The sequence below is a fragment of the Lytechinus variegatus genome, chromosome 10, assembly GCF_018143015.1.
Source record: "Lytechinus variegatus isolate NC3 chromosome 10, Lvar_3.0, whole genome shotgun sequence".
In the NCBI taxonomy this organism is placed as follows: Eukaryota; Metazoa; Echinodermata; class Echinoidea; order Temnopleuroida; family Toxopneustidae; genus Lytechinus; species Lytechinus variegatus.
In genome coordinates this window covers 23,823,705-23,846,185 of record NC_054749.1, presented here as the reverse complement: position 1 = coordinate 23,846,185, position 22,481 = coordinate 23,823,705, and the positions used below count along the sequence as shown (strand labels likewise).

The window sequence follows — 22,481 nt, the reverse complement described above, 5'->3', positions numbered from 1 at the left end:
CACCCAAAAGTGGTTTCAAAACCACTTTATGGAAAGCGATCTTGTTGCTATGGGTACGCTCTCATTTTCGTAGGCATTCTACACACAGCATGTGCGAAGATCGCTTCCCAAAGAATGGTTGTGTCCTCACTTACAATACAATCAGTTTAACGAGGCAAAGCGGTCTTGAATACTACATTGCAAGGTGGTTTTCCAAACCGGTTTGGAAAATCGCATCCAAGACCGCTTTGATCGTTCTCATTACACGTTAAACTAGTTTCCAGGTTATGCTCGTGATGCCATGATGTATAGTAGATGAAGCATCCTCGTCAGTTTATGTCAAGGAAATGTGGAGGGATTTCAGTCAAGTTTATACTACAAATTCACACTGATGACCCAATTTATGAAACAAATAATGTACAGGTTTAGATGTGTAATGTTAATGACATTGCAGGCATATCAGGTACACTCAACTTAATGCAAGAGCACCTGGAGTAGGCACCTTGTGCTTGGGTTTTTAATACCATTGAGTGTGCTGCATTAAAACATTATAAATACAAAAAATATTTGTGTGATATGTTTCATATAATTAATCAGTCACTTGAGGTAAGTCTACTTGTGTTCTTCAGAGTGCAGAGGACAATAGCAAATTGACATAGTAATGAAAAAAAAGAGATATTGCACTTTAAAAGAGAAAAGTACAAAATCTAGGACAGCTTGAAACTGAAACTTTAAAGTGCATAAACACAACTGATAAAATCAATAGTAACCTGTTTTTCAGCCAATCAGCTAGTGTATTTCAGACTTTTCTTTCATTTTTATTTGAGTTTTATTCCGAACACGTTGAGATGGGTACAGGGTTTCAATTTCCTTGTATTTATTCTGCGTATGGTCTGTCCTTTATTATTTATAGGAGTATCATGTTTTCAGCAAATTTCTATCTGATAAGCCCACAAATCTACATGTGATCCGTTGACAACTCCCGTATGCTACAGTACACTTCCCAATAGGTGGTGCTGCACCATCCCGAGATTGCTCAATCTTAAGATTTTAGCCTGATTGGCCCTCTTTGCGATTAATCTAGAGATTCAAGAAACCCCGTCTCCACCATTGCAAGGTGAGCGATTCCTGCTCGGGCGAGGTATTGATGCATTATGGTTTGACGCCGTGAATGAATAATCCCGAGTGTGTCTGCACTTACGAATTAGCGCGCGATTTTGCAAATAATCCCAAGTTGACTTGGCATTGCAATCTCGAGATTAATCCTACGAACTAGCGCGATAATTGCATCTCCATTGCAAATAATCTCGTTCAGATTGGGATAATTTTCCGGATCAGAAATCGCGCGCTAATTTGAAAACTCGGGATGGTGCAGACGGCCCTACAGATATTTAATTGTGAATTCAGGTGATAAAATATTAAAATCAATACAGATTGTTTCTTTTGGCTGGATGAACATTGCAGAGCCGTTGTCTGCATTCAACATTCGGCATGAAGAAGTTCATTTTGTTGTGGGGTTTACTATTAAACTTTTGAGCACAATCATACATGTAACAATGTTTCCACAATATGGGTGCTTTGGCTGTATAATATAATTGCATTAGGTGGTTTCAGACCGCCTCAAAGTTCACCAGTTCCAGGTATTCTCTGATTGGGAAATTTACCCCGATCAGAAAATACCAGGTATTTTGGTATTGAAAGCAAACTACGTGTAATTTCCCCAAAAGAAAATACCCAGTAGGTACTTGGCGAAATTACGAGAACTTTCGTGGGGATTTTTCCAAGGTTGCAGGTATTTTGGCAATGTGAAGCAAATTACGGGAACTTTTAGCCCAGCGTGTCGTTGGGCGCGGCGACGTGGGTGGCTGCTGGGCTAGTGATTTTGAATCTCGCGCCTTGCCTGCTTATCAAACCATACTGCGCATGCTCGTAACTTCGGGAACTTATCCCGAAGGATGTGTTTCGGGGCGGTGTGAATGCAGGAATAATTAACGGGTATTTTTTAGCCTTAAAAAGTTCTCGTAATTTAACGGGGATTCTTGTGATCGAGGCGGTTTGAAACCACCTATTGTTACAGCACCTTTCGTGTAATGTAGCAAGAGTCAGAATTCATGAACTCTGGTTATACAATGATGTGACTGAGGAGGAAGTGGTAAGATTAGGTACATGCTTGGAGAGTGAAATGTGATGATAGATGAATGTTTGTGGAAGTGAAACTCTGGAGAGCTGAAACAGGAAGCAGATAGAGAGGATTTCTTCTAATGTTCATGTGTAAATGAAACGAGACAGGGCCAATTTACTTGCATTGAAAAACTAGGCTAGACGTCCACATAGGCCCTTAAAGGAAACCAAAACCCAAGAAGAGAGGCAATCTCCTCGGAAAGAGTAAATGAGAGGAACAATTTAAAAACAGTTTCATCAAATAGGTTATGAAATAAGCAAGTTATGGACGTTTAAAATGTCTTGTTAGGGATCCTCAAATTGGCAAACATACTTCAAAATGGCTGATTTTGTGTATGACTCTCCAATAGTTTTGTACACATATTTTCAGATATTCCTCATTATCTTTCAAAATGCATCTTGCCTCCTGAGCGCAGCATATGTCATGGGAAAATATAATTCACATCACATGTATGTCAAGGTCAGGAGGAGATAATATGAAATATGTAAAATATAGGGGAAAATCTGAAAATTTGTTTACAAAACAAATGGAGAGTTGTCCACAAAATAAGCCATTTTGATGCATGTTTGCTTGTTTGAGGATCCCATAGAGGCCGTTCTCATTACGCTTTCTAAAACTGGAAGGCGATTCAGGAAACCAGTTTGGAAGATCACTTTGCTAGCGTTCCCACTTGATCACATGAAAGTGGTTTTCAAAATCACTTCACGGAAAGTGCTCTTGTTGCTATGGAAACGCTGTCAGTGGGGTGACACGTTTCACGCGAAATTTGAAACCGCAGCATGGGCATTCTACACCTGCCGTGTGGAGTAGCATGTTCAAAATCATGCGAAGATCGCTTCCCGAATAACGGTTGTGTCCTCACTTAGGCTAAAACCAGTTTAACGAGGCAAAGCGATCTTGAAAACTACATCGCGAGGTGGTTTTCCAAACTGGTTTAAATGTAGAAGATCACTTCTAAGACTTTGACCATTCTTACTACACGTTAAATTAGTTTCCACTAAACTAGTTTAGGAGCATAGTGAGAATAGCCTCATAGAAAGTACAACAATACCCTTTTTACACAGGCTAAAATTTCCTTAACCCCGTACAATAGGTGGGGCTAAATTGCCATTTAGCCCCACCTATAGTACGGGATTAAGCTTACATGTAGCCCACTTTCTTTTTACACAGCATTTTTGCAAAGTGGGCTAACCCCACCTTTAGTACGGGATTATTTGGCTCTGCAAAAAAGCAGGGTTATCCCAGCAATTGCGGTGCTAAGAGCGATAGTACGGGGTTAAGATCACTAGTGTAAAACGAAAGTGGGCTAAGCTTAACCCCGTACTATAGGTGGGGCTAAATAGCAATTTAGCCCCACCTATAGTACGGGGTTATGGAAATTTTAGCGTGTGTAAAAACCACTAGTTCGGGGTTAGCGAGTTTCGTGTGTAAAAAATCAAGCATTGCTTATCCAGGGTAAGCAAGCATTGCTTATCCGGGGTTTTTTAGCAATAACAATTTGGCATGTGTGAAAAGGAAAAAAATAGTACGGGGTTAAGAATAGTACGGGGTTAGCGATAGTCCGGGGCTAAGAAAATCCTGTGTAAAAAGGGTATAAGACTTTTAAACGTCCTCTCATTTTACTCTTTCCAATAAGTTTGCTTCTCTTCTTGGGTTTTGGTTTCCTTTAAGCATGCTCATACTAGGCAGAGACTAAAGGTTGAATCAAATGTAAGATTAAAGGTCAAGTCCACCTCAGAAAAATTTTGATTTTTTATTGTTTAAATGATACAATATTTCAATTTTTACGAATTTGACGATTAGGACCTCCTTGCCTGAAGCACAAAATGTTAAAATAATGGAATTCCACCTGTTCAGGGAGGAATGAAACTTCATTTCACATGACAATGATGAGAAAATTGACATATAATAAAATACAAAAGAAATAGTGAGTGAGTGATGTCATCAACTCTCTCATTTGAATGTAACTGGCTCGTTCATATAACTATTTTGTTGAAAATAAGCGAAACTTTAAAATGCTATAACTTTCTTATTTTACATCCGATTTTGATGAAATTTTCAGTGTATTGCTAGTTGAATTTTTATCTTTTTACTCAAATCAAGTTTTTGTTGGGGTGGACTTGTCCTTTAAGAGCCCATGTGGGATTGTTTACTGAAATAGGCCTACATGTAGACCAACAGTGACCTTTTGCTCACAAAGGTATACAGTTACATGTACGCTTATGATAAATATTCATCAATAAAGATTACATTAGATTATTAATTGGTGATTGAATACATTCAGGAAAGAAAACCTACTATTCTGCATAAAATCAGGTTTATGAATTACATTTATAAATGTAAGAATTTTTACCTTTTGGGTATTTTATCCCTGAAAAAAAACTATAATGACTATACATTGAGTTGAAATAAATCACAATGAAAATGAAACATACATGTACATTTCTTTCTTCCTCATCGAGCCTTATAAGAAGATACTTGTAGTTTGTATACTTTGTAGATATGGAAGCAGAGAAAGAAGAGGAAGAGCTTCATGAAATTTTTAGTTCAATTCTGATTAAAATATTACAAATTAATGAAACTTTGAAGTTGTCATTGATCAAGCACAATTTGGAACTACTTTGACCAATCTTGCTGCAAAGGAAAGGAATTATTTATGGGATGGGAGGATGAATATAGAGTTGCTAGTGTGGCAGTCATTGATGTATTTTTTTCAAAAATGTTTTAATTTGAATAGGTGATTTGGCCATTAATGGTCAAGTCCACCTCAGAAAAATGTTGATTTGAATCAATGGAGAAAAATCAGACAAGCACTATGCTGAAAATTTCATCAAAATCAAATGTAAAATAAGAAAGTTATGACATTTCAAAGTTTTGCTTATTTTTCACAAAATAGTTGTATGAACGAGCCAGTTACATCCAAATGAGAAAGTCGATGATGTCACTCACTCACTATTTCTTTTGTTTTTTATTGTTTGAATTATACAATATTTCAATTTTTACGAATTTGACGATTAGGACCTCCTTGCCAGAACCACAAAATGTTAAAATAATGGAATTCCATGTGTTCACAGAGAAATTAAACTTCATTTCACATGACACTGACGAGAAAATCAAAGTATTTCATATAATAAAATACATTAAGAAATAGTGAGTGATGTCATCAGTTCCCTCATTTGCATACTGACCGAGATGTGCATATAACTGTTTTGTGAAATGAAGCGAAAATTTAAAATGTCATAACTTTCTTATTTTACATCCGATTTTGATGAATTTGTCAGTGTTATGCTTGTTGAATTTTTCTCTTTTTATTCAAATCAAGTTTTTGTTGGGGTGGACTTGTCCTTTAATACATATCACATTTTTTCCACACAATACATGTACATGTCATGTATGATATCTGACAAGGAATAGAGCTTGGAAAATGGTTGGGATTAATCTGTAAAATCTAGAAACAAAAACATTGCAAAGAGACATGGTATTCAAAATTTAAGTTGTTGGTTGGTTTTAGATATGATGGCGCTTTCCTGTCGATATCTCTGATGATTTTTCGCTAGGCTATGCGAGAGGGACTTCACCCTCCCCTGTACAGCTCTTGTCATTCGGTTGTGCTCCTTAATTCAATGATTACACAGTGTGTGAGATAGATTCACCTATGAAAAAAATAGTGCAATAAAAATGGTTTACCATTTTATTTGAATAATCATCTGTGGTTAGATTTGACAGTTAGTACTTGTGCTTTTCTTTTTGCCTTTATAGGCCTAAGTGAAATTATTATACATTTATTGAAGACCTACAAGAATTAGTTTGGAGGAATATAGGCCTACATGTACATGGACATATGTAGTCTCGAGCATAATGGTATTAAATACGTCATTAACGTCTTATTAGCATACACCTACAGAAATGGAGGCATTTCCAGCTGTGTAACCAGAGTCTTACGAGTGCCTACTTTCCTTTCTGCTTGATGCAAGTGCTAAATATATTCTTGTGTTTTGTTTGAAAACACTAGTATCTTAGGACTGAATTTAGATTTTATGTTTTTACCTGTGCTTGCAGTATGCTGATATGAGTGCAATTGTCTTTCTTCATCTATCTGTGCAGATTTTATAGTTGAGGACACCCACTGATGCTTTCCACCATAATCTAGAGAACGCACCAATAAGACTCACCTGTAGGGAGCATCACAAATTCACATTTTCCGTCGGTAGGGAAACCATTCAGAAGCGCAGGCTCGGAAATACAAGCAACATGGATTACCACGAAGTTGCCAGTTGCGACATGAGTGACTCGTACACCGATGACCAGCATCGAGCACCGGAGATGAGCTTATCTCAACCCGCGATCCTCCGCCCTAATACCGGTACTTGGAGAAAGTAAGTATTCTGCATGAAGTTTTATTTATTTCTCCATCTGTGTAACTTGCCTTTAGATGTATAGATTTCAAACTTTGTTGGAATTAAAAAGGATTTAGCCAAAATATTCACAAATCTGTAACAGCTGTGCTCATAATGATTGGCTTTTTTTACTTTAATAATCTGTGAAAAGTCGTGGTCTAAATGATTCACAAAACAAAAAAATCAAGAATAGATATAAAATTTGATTTAATATGACATTTGGCTGCCTTTTAATGTATACTCCATTACTCTGCAGCATTCGATATGAAATTTTAAAGAAAATGTTTTAATTTATCATATTACATAAATTATGTTCTTGAATGCCATATTTAAGTTTCTGAAAATGTTTTTATGTCAAATTTTCTCATTTTATTCACTATAATATGTGCCATATATCTGCATGAGTGCATGTTACAGAATGAAAATGTTGAAAAGTTTCATTATAGAATGCATGCTTTATGAAATTTATATGATTTTTGCTATTGCTTTATTGTCTTTATCTGAATATCTGTCTTACAGTGTGAAATTAGTGTGCCATGATAATTTCTTATGATATAAATGAGCTTGCATTTTCCAGATGTTTAATCATGAAATTTGAATGAATTTTCATGAAAAGTTATTGCTTACAAGCCAAGGTAGAATAAAGCTTGTAAAATACAACTTCCATAGAATTATGACCGCCATGGTGACATGATGACGAGTACCACTACTACCACTACAAATATTACTGCTGCTGTTGCTCCTGCTACTACTACTTCTGCTTCTACTACTACTGCTGCTGCTGCTGCTGCTGCTGCTACTACTACTACTACTACTACTACTACTACTACTACTACTACTACTACTACTACTACTACTACTACTACTACTACTACTACTACTTCTACTACTTCTACTACTTCTACTACTACTGCTACCATCACCATCACTACCACTACTCCTAATACAACTAATTGTACTATTAAGTACATGTACTACTACTTGCATAAAAGACAAGTCAATTTTCCAGGACACTTCAAAAATATTTTTTCACAAAATTGCATTATACCGGTATCATGGAAGTAACAGTAATATGAAGTTACCTGATTGGCCGAAATTGAATCATAATACCACTCATATGAGATGAAGTGAATATTAGGCTTAATAGCACTGAACCTGTAATTGGATACACCACATCCTATTTCATAAGCATACATGCAGGTAAATTTAATGCTAATTTAACATTGATCTTATGATATTACAAAGTGTAAAACAAGTCCAATCAAGTATTGAAGCATAAACATCCTTCTCACATGACCAGATTATCATCAATGTGCAATTCTATATTTCATCATCATATTCAGAAATTGGAATGTGAGCCTGTTAATACAGTCTGGCTTTATTCTCTGCTCATGAAGAATGCTTTTTTCAGATTGAGCAATGTCTTTGTGTTCATCATTAATTGATGAGATTTTTATTGTAAGTTAAGCGAGAGAGAGATAGAGAAAGAAGGGGCATGGGGGGGGGGTCAATTTTGCTCGGGGGGGGCATGAAGGAGATTAACATTTTAGTTATTTGCTTTCAATTTTATCTCTGTTTTCAGTTTTTATTTTATGATTATTTTTTTAGAATTATTTCATTAAAGTATTAAAAACAAATCTTAAAAGAGAGCTCAGGCTCTGAGAGAAAAGTAGAACAAAGGACAGTGGTTCGGTCCTTACAGCCTCACAGACTTCACAGAAACATTTGTTTTTGACTGCGAGTTTCACTATACCCACAATCTCCACATTCAAAATGAGGACACACAGCCTACAAAGGATGTCCTCAGTTTGCAGACTCTCTCTATAAATATGCTTTTGCTCGAAGGGTACAATTAAAAAGTCTTTGATTGTCAATGATATAAGATGTCCTTGGTTGTATAATTTCATTACTATTCTCTGATTTTTAGACCACATTGCTACTGACCCAGAAGCCATCGACTCTGTAGTAAAATTAGTTTTGAAAACATGTTCCTCATTTCCATGTGTGTGTGGGGGTGTGTTTGTGAGGGAGAACATGTACATGTGGTATGTGTGTACAGTCTCTGTGTAACGTGTATCCTAATATTACGATCTAAGTATATCTTTCATTACAATATCTGTCATTGCAAATGCGCAAAACCTATTCTCAAGAAAAAAAAGAAAGCATTCAAGCATCATCACTTTATATAAATCACACAAAGCAAATTTGCTATACACTGCTTCCAAACATTCAATTGTTGGGTGCATGGCTCCTTTTTCAAAGGAAATAAATCTTTGTTATAATGTGTGTGTATGCAGGGCTCGACATTAGCAGTGGCCCGGTGGCCCGGGGCAACCAAAAATGAGAGTCGGGCCACCAAAATTTTGTAAAAGCCTACACTTGGTGGCCCGGTTGGGCTACCAAAGTTTTGATAAATTGTAATGTATTCTATTGTTTTAGGGCCACCAAAAATATGAAATTGATGATTTTGGTAGATTGTTTGGGCCACCAAGAAAAAAAGTTAGTGTGGAGCCTTGGTGTATGCATTGAATGATTCTATAGAGAAAAGGACCTTCAATCATTTTCCTCTTTCCATTGAGCATTGATAACAAACTTTAAAGTATTATGTGCACAATTATGCTCTTCAATTTCATAAACAATAACCTCCTGTACAGTATGAATGTAAAACTGCATATTTTTAAAGTCTTTATATTATCACACATTTATAGTTGCTTGTTCTCATGATAGTTTCAAGAATATTGTAGTTGTATGTCTTCATAAATTGCTAAAATATTTATATAGCATTAAGACCAATGTCATGAAGCCTGCTGTATATATATATATATATATGGATGATGCCTCAAATTCTCACAAAATTCTGAAAAAAACATTAGTTTTTGCATATAAAGGACCATGTAGTGTTGGGTTCAAGCTTTCGCAAGATGGAATTCAAGCAATTTTTCCAGTGCATGGGAGCTCTTTTAAAAAATATATCAAAGACAAAGATAAAGAATTTTGGGTCATATTCTTGAATATTTTTAGGCCAGAAACACAAACATGAGTCATACAAAACTCTTAACATCTTCTTATCCTTCTTGAATCTGAGGATCATGCAAATTTTCGAAAGTGTAGTGATTCCTCTTTTAAAAAAATAGGGCTGTAGGGTATTGCATATTTAAACATGTATTTTTATCACCAGCCGTGATATATGGTGATTAGTCAAATTCATAAGGACAACATTCAATTAGGCCCTTCAGTTCTTTCCCTTGGACTCTTATGATTTGGATTCAAGTAAGGGGTATATTTCCTGATATACAACTTTTTACATTGATTAGTTTAGTCACACCCCATTCCTGTGAAAGTTGATAAAGGCACAATATATTTTTTATCTCACCATGCAGCCCTATATGACCAGCTCTTTTATAAAATCCTTGAAAACCTTAAATCGTGGCCCCCATTTTGTTTCTTGAATGCATTCTCCAATATTTCCAATAATTAGTGAAAATTATTTAAAAAAGTATCATTGCTTCATCATGTATTGATTTCTTGGATAATGTTGAGCTCCAGTCCCTTGGTGTTTTGTTTCCAGTCTGGCGTATCGAGTGATCCGATATGAGAAGGAGAAGGAGGCGCTAGGTGAACAGCCCAACCTCTCCTTCTCTCAGCCTCTCATCTTCCAGGCGTCCAACTGGAGAGGGTGAGTCCCACATCGCTAACATCTTCATCTCGTAGTCTTAGGCCGTGTTTATGCTTCCACTTTTCAGGCCAGAATCAGCGTTTCCAAACGTGATTAGTCCAAAACACGGTTGCGTCCATGCTTACTTTCATTTAAACGCTGTTTCAAAACGCCGATCGTAAACTCACAAAAAGGTGCGTTTGTAAACGTTGTTTGACCAGAATCAGGCTTTCTGGGGAAGTATAAACAGAACCACGATCATAAACGTGTTTAAATGACGTCATTTGGTACATGCTTCCGGTGAGATGAAAATCCGCGGGCAAATACAGTCGTATTGCTCCTTGTTATCTCTACGTAAAAACAACAATCGGAAAAAAAAACTTTTGAAAAAAGGCGCGCCCAATTTACCTCGCTTTACGATGCGAAGCCAGCTGGAGATCATGATATGCTCTGAAGTGTTAAGCATAAACAGCACTCCCAGAACCACGTTTACGATCGGCGTTTTGAATCGACGTTTGAAATCGCTGATTCTGTCCTCGCAATGGAAGCATAAACACACTATTAGAGCTTCTCTTCACATACATGTATGCACAAGCTTCTATTGAAAAAATATGATTAATCAATTGTTAAAACAGAGGTTAGACAGGGTTACTGCTTTATGCACCCTTGGATTACATGCAGTGAATTGTTGCACACATTGGGGCGATTCCATAGAAAAATCAGCCATTTTCACAACATTTTTCAACTTGCTATCAAAACAAAAGAGGAACTTAAATTTGATTTGCAGTATAAAGTACTACTGGGTAGTAGTGTAAAAGAATTGCAACCAACAAAAATATGTCGTCCATGGGTGAATTAGAGGTGAAAATTTTGTGTAGTCGTACGGGAATCAGAATGTCCCGTACGACACAATATTTTCACCTTTAATTCACCCATAATCAAACATTTTCAATTGGTTATCAGTTTTTCACATGACTACCAACTATTACTTTATCATTGACAAAAAATGAAATTTATTGCTCAAGCATTCAGCTAAGAAATCAGAAATTGTTGCGGAAATGTCCCGTATGACACGTATGGAATCGCCCATTGGAGGCTGTTTAATAAAGCTGCTTGTACACAAATTGTAAGTTACTCGTACTCACAACTTTTTACCCAACTGGAGACCCTATCTTGTGCGAACTGAGATTTATACCCCAAGTTTTGCCAGTTATAGAGTGCATCTTCTATATACACTGTAACCTCAATCACATATTAAAGAATATTAAATATTCTATTTAGATGCTTGTTAATGAGAAGATACCATCTATTTTTGGGGGAATGGAAATGATATAGAATCAGATCTGTAGCACCTACATGTAAAGGGTCTCCAGTCATGCGTAACTTATGGACAGCTTTACGAAACACCTCCTTGCTTCTGCTTTTGTGATTTTATAAAAGCACAGAGATGACAAGATGATTCAGGCAGATATACAAGATACTCGCACCCATGGTTGACTTGATAGTTAAAACGAGAATTATAATGATAAGAAGGCAAGAAGATCTTGTCCTTGAATCGTCTAGTCCTTATCAGGTTGATTTGATGAGATTCAAGATCTTGTCTCGTCTCCGTCAAGTCAACGCAATGAGGTTTATGATCTCATCTTCCTGTCTTCAAAATTGAACTGACAAGATGCAGTTCTTCTCAACCTTTAAAGACCCAGGCCCGTATTCTGAAGTTGGGTTAATATCAACTCTGGTCTAAAGTTTGTGGTTTAAAGATAAATGCCACTTGTGGTAACGATATCAAAATGAGTTCATACAGAATCCAATGAATTGACCACCAAAGTGTCTGTTTGTATAAATTAAAAATGTGTGCCAAAGGATTCTGGAAGAAATTGTGTAATTGCTGAGAAATTGGCAAATAACCATGGGATTCAGGTCAAGCGTCAGGCCGACATTCAAAGCAATAATAGTACATTGTCCCACGTGCGCTTATCCATCTTGGTGATCTTCAGTGTGAACATATTTCAGCGTAGATTTCAAGATTTCACAAAGTTCAGTTGATGTAACTGTACCAGATCTAGATCCTCAATGATTATAGTGACAATTAAGCCTGGTTTTACAGACTTTCTTGTGAAATCAGTGTTTACTGCAACTACTTTCGTTTATCTTTAACCATGGATAGCCAATCGTGGCACAAATATCAGCACAGTTTTGGTTGGTCATCTCATCTGTTACTCAGATCATTCATATATATCTGGAAATAATTACTGAATTTGTTTTCTTCACCATACAAGCACGATGAAAGAGTATTAAACATATGAAACTTGCAATTTTAATAGAATTTTGACATTTTCTGGTAATTTTAGGACAGAGTTAGGCCATGGCCTAAGTTAAACCAAACTTCAGAATACAGGCCCTAGTATCTGTATCTTTTCTTTTCTCTTTTGTTTTGTCTTGTCCTTGATTATCATTGTCATCTTTGTGCGCTCATCAAGCTTCTGTAGCTGAAAGATAGAAGCCAAGAGCATGAGGGGGGGGGGGGGGGTACATGTACTTTAAACGATATGAAAGAAAAGAAAAAGTGGAATAAACAATGAAAGGAAACCTTTTTCACAGGTTTCTTTCAAGACTTGGTCTCACAACCAGGAATAGGCCTTTTCATTGAATCATACTTTGAAAACTTATCCAGATAATGCAATTTTTTATTGATTTGAAGGGGAAAAAATCATTAAAATGTTTGAATTTGTTTGAAACAAATTGAAGGAAATGATGAGAGAAAATAGAAAGAGAAATAAGAAAAATTGAAAAAGAGAGAATAGGTAAGTAATTAAAGAGGTGAAGACTGAAAAAAGAAAAGGGGTAAACAAATAAGAAAGAAAGAAACTAGGGTTAAATGAAACCTTTTCCTGCCTTGATAAATATTACATTTTAGCCTCTGCTGCTGGAAAATAGAGGGAAATTAATGTAGAAATGTAATTTGCAACATCTTCCTGTCTTTGATCTTGTTTTAAAAAGTTTATAATGTAATGAAGATATCTTCATCTACATTTACATGTTCATCCTGCAGTCATTATTCTAGTTCATCATATGAAATATTAATATTGTTCAATGGAAATATCACATGCAAAATTGTCAGAGCTTTTTGTGGTCCTTGTTCAATGCTTTATTGCAATAGTGTATTGATCATTGTAGAACTAAAAAAGGTAATGAGGTCATAAGATTCTTCCTTGTCTTTTTTCTATTGATTAACACAAATGTTTTCATCTACGTTAGGTGTCTTTATAGATGATACTTGATCAGTTGATCTCATCTACAAACAAATGTTTCACAAGAAGTATTTTTTTTAAATTGATATTGATCCCATTTTATATTTCCCCTCCTGTCCATGGATGTCATTTTGCCCACTGATGTTGAAGTTTTAGAACTCTATGTACTTCATCAGAAGAAAATAAATCCATTTAATATGGATAGATCTTGTTATTTGGTATTGTTTAATCACTATTAAATGCTTAACTTTTAGGATGCATTCAGGGTTTCAGAGGTACAGTGTTATATTTATTAGAAAGAAATTATATCTTATAATATTGATAATAGGCCTCTATCTCTAATTTTCTTGATTGCCAGAATTATTCAAGTTCTGAATTTGCTCTAGATGAAAGAGTGCTTCAAGTACTATTGTAGTGGAAATATATAAAGTAATCCAAAACCCCATTCTCTATTTCCTGGTAACTTGTCTGTATTTAATTGATATTGTGTATTTTAAAGGGGAATCCAGCCTTGGTCATAAACTGTTGTGTTGGAAAGGAGAAAAAGAAAATAGTGAGTTTGAAAGAAATCAGACAAGCAATAACAAATGGCTGCTTTAAAATCATGATCCCTAATACCCTTTTTACACAGGATTTTCTTAGCCCCGGACTATCGCTTACCCCATACTATCCTTAACCCCGTATTATCTTTTTTCCTTTTCACACATGCCAAATTGTTATTGCTGAACCCGGATAAGGAATGCTTGCTTTTCACACACGAAACTCGCTAACCCTGGACTAGTGGTAGCTCATGCTTTAAATACATTTGTCGATCATTCGTAGTACAAGTACATCACTTGTACACTTTTTACACACGCTAAGATTTCCTTAACCCAGTACTATAGGTGGGGCTAAATTGCCATTTAGCTCACCTATAGTACGGGGTTAAGGTTAGCCCACTTTCGTTTTACACTAGCGATCTTAATCCTGTACTATCGCTCTTAGCACCGCAATTGCTGGGATAACCCTGCTTTTTTGCAGGGCCAAATAATCCCGTAGTAAAGGTGGGGTTAGCCCACTTTGCAAAATGCTGTGTAAAAAGAAAGTGGGCTAAGCTGAACCCCGTACTATAGGTTGGGCTAAATGGCAATTTAGCCCCACCTATAGTACGGGGTTAATTAAATTTTAGCATGTGTAAAAAGGGTATAAGATGTACATGTATACATGTGTTTCAAATTGGCAACTTGGTAAGTAAATTATGACAAGGGGCAAGGATAACTTTCCACATAGGCCATGTTCTTAATCATCAGGGATTTGTGGTTTTCTCCTAAGAACCCATTCCCCTGGGGTAGTAATCTAAAAATAACCCATGCAGGTAGGATTCATGTCCTCATGAAATAAAAATATAATTTGAAGTAAAACTTTTGAAAAAAAAAATGAAATTTTAGCTATTTTATGTATTGGAGAATACGGAAGAGTAGTTCTTGCCTTACATCACTAAGTATGACATCACACATGTGGCCAATTTGAACTGTCTATTGGTTTAGTGATTACCAATTTTTGCAACTTTTAAAATTTTACAACTTTCTTTAACATTGTTTGTCCAATATTGTTCAAACTTTCACCTATCAACTTGTCTGATTTTTCTTTTTCCTCTAAAAACTAGTTTTTATTTGGGTTGGATTCTCCTTTGGTCAGCGATCATACATGGAAAGCAGCAAAAAGGGTATTACCATACATCTGTATAAAAATGATGTCTTACAGCTTTGCTTGCAATAGATAATTTCTGTCAGGACTATTGATATAAATTGATTTAATTGTTTTAGCGCTTTGTGCAAAATTAGTAAAATGTTTAGTATTTCATCAGCTTTTAGGACAGTGGTATTTTTTTTTATAATAGTTTGCTGAAAGCATACTATATTGCAGGGAATCATTTTATACTATTACTAACAAACAATTCATTGTTTGAAGCATTACTGTGTAAGCCACTAGAAAGGCTCCTGTTGTAATGCCTTTCATATGCACCATGTGAAATTACTTGTACTCACATATAAATCTCATAAGTTCCCTGTGTTTATTGCGATGCATAAAAACGCAAAATTTGGTCTGCATAAATTGCCTGTGCAATACCAGAGCGTATCCCGAAAAGCACTAAAATCTAAGGCAGGGACTAAAACCCGGGTCCCGCCAGGAAGCCTCGGGTACCCTGGTAGAAAAATCAATACCCGATACCCGAAATCGCTTACCAATATAACATAAGACATGATTGTATCTCATCACAAAAGTACACAAGTCTTATTTTGAATCTCGCCAATTACCCTTGGAAAAGCTATAAATCAACAAGTTTCTCAAGTTGTGACTGAGATCATTCAATCGTCGCCATGTTTCTTTCACAGCTTGAGCATACGAAGCACCAGCCAATCATGTTCGTGTTACCAAATTCAGTTCATCATTAAGCAAAAATGGTAACACGGTCATGATTGACCGCAGAAATCAATTGACTTTATGCACATAGCGATAGATTCTACAAACTCACAAACACGATGCAATACGACGATACTTGTAAGATTTTGGCGGAAAAGCAAGAAGTAATCAAACTTTGCTTAACAGATCCTCTGAGAAAACCTTTCATAATTCTTATAAAGAATAGGAAAGTGGAATTCTAGGTCGATTTAGGTACGAGGTGATAAAGTGTTGCAGACTTGTTTTGATGGAATACTGCATGGGGCACGGGAAGCTTGCACTGCGCATGTTTACTATATTATCATTCATAAATTGGCTTGCGGCAGTGGCTGGATGACGTTACCTATGCCACATGGGGGTTGTTCCACCAGTCTTTTTCATGCGACATGATTTTCGGGTACCCGCTGTAATTTTCGGGCGGTGCATTACCGTGTGTACCCGAAGGAAAAAAAATACCCGAAACTCCCGGGCCTACCGAAATCTGACGAATATTCCATAAGTTCCTGTCCAAAATTTGCTGTTCAATATGAGACTGTATTCAATAGTCTTTAGCGAATATGTGAAATACGGTATGCAATGCATACAATGAATTCAATTTGAAACTCAGCATCGAGCATAATGATATGTAATGGCGTCATAATGAACTACCTTTAAGTCGCATTTCTTCTGTATGATGAACTTATGAAATGACGGCGAGGTCATATTAACTGATTGCCGTGAAATGACTTGCTCAATCAACATTCTCCCTTTTTTTTTCTTTGGGGGGGGGGTGGGATCGATGATATTCCACTCATCTGTGATTGTGGAACATTTGCCCTAACTCTTGGAATATTTCTGGTATTCAGTTCTGAGCCATTAATATCCCACTTCCAGTTCCATGTATGCAAATATGTACTATGTTTGTGGTTCGACATTTGACCCATTTAATGTCATGTTAAAGGGATCAGTGTGATCTACGAGTCCTATAGAACACTGTTTTTTTTTGTGTTTTTTTTTACGTACCAGGGCCCCGTCTTACAGAGAGTTGCGATTGATCCGATTAACCGCAACTATGGAAAGCCAGCAAAGTCAACATATAAAAAACATGCATGTTTGTTCAAAAAATGTTCAAGATATATGATGTATATTCATAAATTCATTGATTTCTTGACAATTTGGTGTGTTTTCCTTTGTTTACAAAGGACATTTTGCAAATTTCCTGTAGAAAAAATTATGACACTAATGGATTTCCATAGAGATACGATTGATTGAATCAATCATAACTCTTTGTAAGACGGGGCCCTGAACTGCAGGTTTCATCCTGCAAGCCGTGTCAGACTGGTCTTTCTTTTTTGTGTGCATGAACAGATAAGACTTGTCAAACCTGCATGACCTAGATCAAAGTTAAACATGACACATATTTGTTAGAATAGTAACTCCACTAACTCGTCTTATTCCTTAGTATAAATGTAGAGTTATTTTACATAAAGCAGAGGATACCAACTATAATTGAGGATAAATATCGGAGTTGAGTTGATATTGGTGTAAGATATGAGACGATTAAATTTTCCCCATTATATTATCATTTATAATTCTCTGATAGAGATTTGATATCTTCAGATCATAGGGTTGCTATCAAAGTCACAATTATTGTCATGATTTGATTTCCTTTTCTCCTGATAAACAAATCAATGAAGAGGATACACTTATTTTGAGTACGCCCTCTACAGTTGATGATGTGTCTTTGAATGGGTGGTGAGTTGTGAGTTTGAAGAACTAGCAATGGGAGAAAGTCCTTGATGTTTGAACATGATTCTTCATTTCTACTCATACTCGTTCCTGCCTATTTTCACATGATCTTTCTCAGAATCGGTCCTGCCACTTTTTGCAATAATCAGGGGAGATATATTTGTTTTCCAAGAGCAAATGATGGGGGGGGGGGTTGAAAAAAATCTTCCAACTTGGTGAAAAATGTTTAACAGGAAAACAGAATAATAACCTGATGATCCCTGGACTGGCATGCAAAATAAAACAATGGATATTTATATCAAAATGCACCAAATTAACTACACTAAAATGCAAACATCAGATATTAATACACTATTTGGCACAATTAATTGTCAGAATTCCCTGTTTATACAAGTTTCCATATCAAGTTTTTTTTTATCTGAACAGGCTTGAAGGAATTCCCTGGTTTTTTATACCCAGTAATCTACTCTCTGATGGGATAATGAGAATCTTTATGAAAATAAATATGACTCATATATTCTCTGCTGGTAGCTAATGACCTTTCACCCATCTGAGTTCTGGCTGACCTTACATCAATTATACCAGTTCAAATTGCCTCTTTATGCCAGTTTAGCAAGAATTTGATTTAAAGTGTTGATCATAAAATGTAACACATCAGTGGGAAAAGTTTTTTGAGCAGAGAGAGAGAGAGAGAGAGAGAGTTTTTTTTTTTTTTGGGGGGGGGGGTAGATTGTACATTTATTTCAGTATTTGTTTACAAAGTTGACAGTATACATGTAGGCCTAATATTCGTTCGTAAGATTGGAATGACTGGTTATATGTTATCACTCACATTTTCAAAGAGTAATTTATCTTCTAACTTGTTAGCTTTTCAGTATTGAAAAATACCTACAGTCTGGAATAGACTTTTGTTGTCCCAATTAGAGTAGCTGCACAAAATATAAAAGACCAATTTGTTTGCCTGACCATTTTACACAAACCAAAATAAGCCTGGGCTTTTGATGGTAAGCCGAATAGTGCTTTATTATACATGTAGAGAATGAAAATAGTATCACTGATTTAATCAAACTGCCCCAGGCTCTCTTAATCTCTCCTCACAAAAGGACAATAGAAGTTACCTTTATTAGTTATAATCACCGAGCAGGCTTAATTTGAATGGTATATTAGAACTGAAATGAAAGTCTACCGACCTTCCTTGATAGTTTATTGGATTCTCTCTTTCTCCCTCTCTCTAACTCTCCACTCTCTCTCCATCCTTCAATTATTTTTGTCATGTTCTCCCCCTACTTTCTCTTTCTCCCTCTCTCCTATCTTTCACATTCCTGTTTTTGAATTATCAGTCAACTTTCCAAGCAGTAGTACTTTTCTATCTCCCTGTTTGATTGCAATCATCTATGCCTGCTTCACCTGCTTCTCTTTCCACTTTATTCTCATGCTATGTTTAATCCATCTCTTGACTCCCCAATCTTCATCTCTCTATGTTTATTCCCTCAAATATTACAAAATTTCCACCTTTTGTCAATATATTTCTATCTCAGCCTACATGGAATTTCACTCGTTCAGTCAGCCTTTCCTATTTTCCCCCATTCTCTCACTCTCTGTTTCTTTTCACCATCCGAATATATCTCTTTACTCTCCTTCTATCCTCATCTGTTATACCAGTACCTCTTCTCCACCCCTCTCTCTCTGTCTCTCTCCCTCTCTTGCCGGGCCCTGAAGAGAACTCGTTTACAAAATAATTACAAAAGCAGCCCAAGCTTGAGGGGCTTCATTGTCGTCCATCCAACTTGCATCCCGGCACCATTGAGGTAGAGCAGTCGGTCCATTTGTGCTGGCATCAGTGGATATCAGATCGGACATTTATGTCTATTTCATCGAATGGTATGCACAGGATGAAATAAATATCTGCTCTTCCAAAGAAAGTCTTTGGGATGGAGATGTAGGTGAGCAGCGTTTCTCCTACCAATTTTTCCCCTCTTATTTGGAATGGATCGTTGTATATCATAGCATTTGTTTGTACTCAACAGACATTGTATTGACCATAAAAGGACCGATACCCAGGGATTATTTCGGATATATCATACAATAAAAGTCAAGTACCGTGGAATATCCATTGTGTGGGGGAGTGCTGTGCGGATAATGGAAGCGATACATCACTGGATGCAGGAGCCTTGGCAGTCGTTCGTCGTTGGTCCCAGTCAGAGAATAGAAAAATACACTACACGTATTCAATTTTTTTGAGGTCTTTGACCAGACATCTTGATTAAAACCTCTCCATTTTTAATGCATTCTTGTTGAATTGGAATATTTGTAAAGCTCTAACTTCCAAGGATGGCTTTTGATGCCTTCTCCATGCTCCTGACAACAATCAAATCATTGTTTCCAAGTAGCACAAGGCCCATTTATTAACACCTCATTATTTCAGAACCTGGCCAAATATGGAGCCCTAAGGATTCAATTGCTTTGGCAATTAATAGCTACCAAGAAGGAAATAATGACCCATTTTCTGTTCGTGCAGCCATATTGTTAATCTTATAATTCTGGAACGAGTTCACAGTGGTCGCTTCAAATTTACTTTGAGCAAGGAGTGCTCGTAGCTCCTTGCTTTGAGTCTTCTATTAAACAGCTCTTGAACAAGGAGAGTTCAACCAAGTTTATGAGAAAAAAGCGCTTCCTTGGAGAAGCTTTTATTTCTTAATGGTTATGCCTTTCTTGGAACATACATGTAAATGTAGGCCCTATATACATATCAATTTGACAAAGCAGAGCAATAAATGGAATTGCAAAGGAATTACGCATACTGTCACTTCCAAAAATTAACAATAACTGTCGTCTTGCGGCTGTGGATGATTCTACGTTGAAGTGCTGATGATGTTTTTTGATAGGTCCCCATGTATTTGTTTGTATATTTTTCGTGAGCAAGATAAATGGAGGAATTTAAATGGAGTAATTTAAATGGAGTATTTCCAAGATGATATGAATTGACTTTGTTCAATGTTTGGATGTTTGCAATGGATCTTGATGCTATTTCCTGGAGGACTTGGAGTTCTTTCCACACCAGCTTATCAAGTTTGGTGCAGCCAGCAGGGTAAGTTAACATGAATGTTATATGAAATGATATCACGAAGCAGAAGGCAGATGAATGGGAAGATATTATACCCCATTCATAAACCCAATTATGCGGCTAATAGCAGCATAATTTGGTAGTAAAATTGGAATAGGACCAGAGTTATCCGCATTATTTTGATGCTGCTATTATCCACATAATAGCAGCATCGGGACCAGATTTTGACTTTATGAACGCATTTCGAAAGTCATGCGGATAATTGCCATAGAGCGGTCACAAGGTCACCCTTTTTCAACGCAACCGCAACTGAGGGGTGTGTGCGGTTGCCATGACGATTATCCTCCTTTTTCAGGACGGGCACTCGTAAATATAGTGCGGATTATTTTCAGAGTTTATGAACGCAATTTTTATTGAATTATCCGCATTACTCTTAGGCGGCTAATTGGAGGATAGGTTTATGAAAGGGGTATAACATTGCACTTTATACTTAGCTCCATACACTTCATTTTCCTGGGTGAAGCACTAGAAGTCCCACAGGTCATGTAGGGAAAATAGTATTCAAATAATTTTCAACGTGTGGAAAGTAGTATTCAAATCGTTTTCAATGTGTTGTTTCGTAAAGTTGAATTAAATAATGTTTATAATAATGCCTTTTTTACTCTTTGTAAACTTTTATTTTGTATTAATAATGACAAGATTTTATTTTGAAAATAAACATTTTTTTCTTTTCGTACAGTGCAAAAACCTTCCAAATCATGCTTCCATTTGTCTTGGCTCGAAATATGTACCAATTCATTGATTCTGTCTGTGAAAGGATTACAAACACTCGGCTTTATCACCAAAATGTATTCTTTTTAAAAAATTCTTTGGAACTCAATTGCCAACTGGTGCTGAAAATGTTAAAAGAAACATTAAAGACAGAATAAACAAGTTATCATTTTTAAATTATACAATGATTGAAAAAAAAGCTCTGACAAAAGAAACACATTGTACTCCATAGACCTGAAATTTGGTGAAAGCCACAAACAACTTTGTCATAAAACTACCTGTGCCTGTACAAGGCAAATCAGAAATGAGATTTTGTTTGCCTGACAAATGTCTCAGACTCAGATGTAGCACACTCCTGACAAAGGGGCTATTTCAATTTTCCTGTCGCACCATCAATACAAATATCCATGTCTAAAGGAATAACTACTCAATGGTCATAAGAATGTAGATGGGGGAATGTATTACCCGGTGTCTCGCATTGCCAATTTGTGGGAAGTAGACTTGATAAGGATAATGGGTCCCTGCATGCATCTCCTTTGTCGTAGACAGCAAGAGATTCAGAGCTGAGGAAACCGGTATGGTTGGTTCCCAAAGCAAGCCCTAGCCAAAGTATTGTGTTTGAATTCTTCATGGATGTGTTTTATGTACATTGGGGACTAGGGGTACGATTTCAGAGCAAACAGGATATTATTTCTAATAATATTAGTAATATCATGTCACCATGCCTCAGAAGTGATCAGATATCATTCAATAACTTTACACCACTTACTATCTAAATCTGTAACATTGGATAAGCTTTAACATTGCAATGAATGGGAATTTCCAGGGCTCCTTTTTTAGTTTTCAGAGCTCTTTTGAGCATTTTAGGGACTAATATCTTTTTCATAAACCTATCCTCCAATTAGCCGCCTAAGAGTAATGCGGATAATTCAATAAAAATTGCGTTCATAAACTCCGAAAATAAGCCGCATTATTTTTACGAGCGCCCGTCCTGAAAAAGGCGGATAATCGC

The 22,481-nt window shown here is 36.4% G+C and overlaps 1 long non-coding RNA gene across 4 annotated transcripts in view; it reads left to right on the top strand.

The window, feature by feature from the left end:
* LOC121422864 overlaps positions 1 to 22,481 on the top strand; it is a 46,891-nt gene that overhangs the window by 21,327 nt on the left and 3,083 nt on the right. For 2 of the 4 annotated variants that reach the window (XR_005971197.1, XR_005971199.1), the window contains exons 2-3: positions 6,266 to 6,537; positions 10,127 to 10,306. This is a non-coding gene — a long non-coding RNA (uncharacterized LOC121422864). Of the gene's footprint in view, positions 1 to 6,265; positions 6,538 to 10,126; positions 10,307 to 19,451; positions 19,455 to 22,481 lie in introns of those variants that run through there. The other 2 variants (XR_005971200.1, XR_005971198.1) reach the window with 2 other exon arrangements.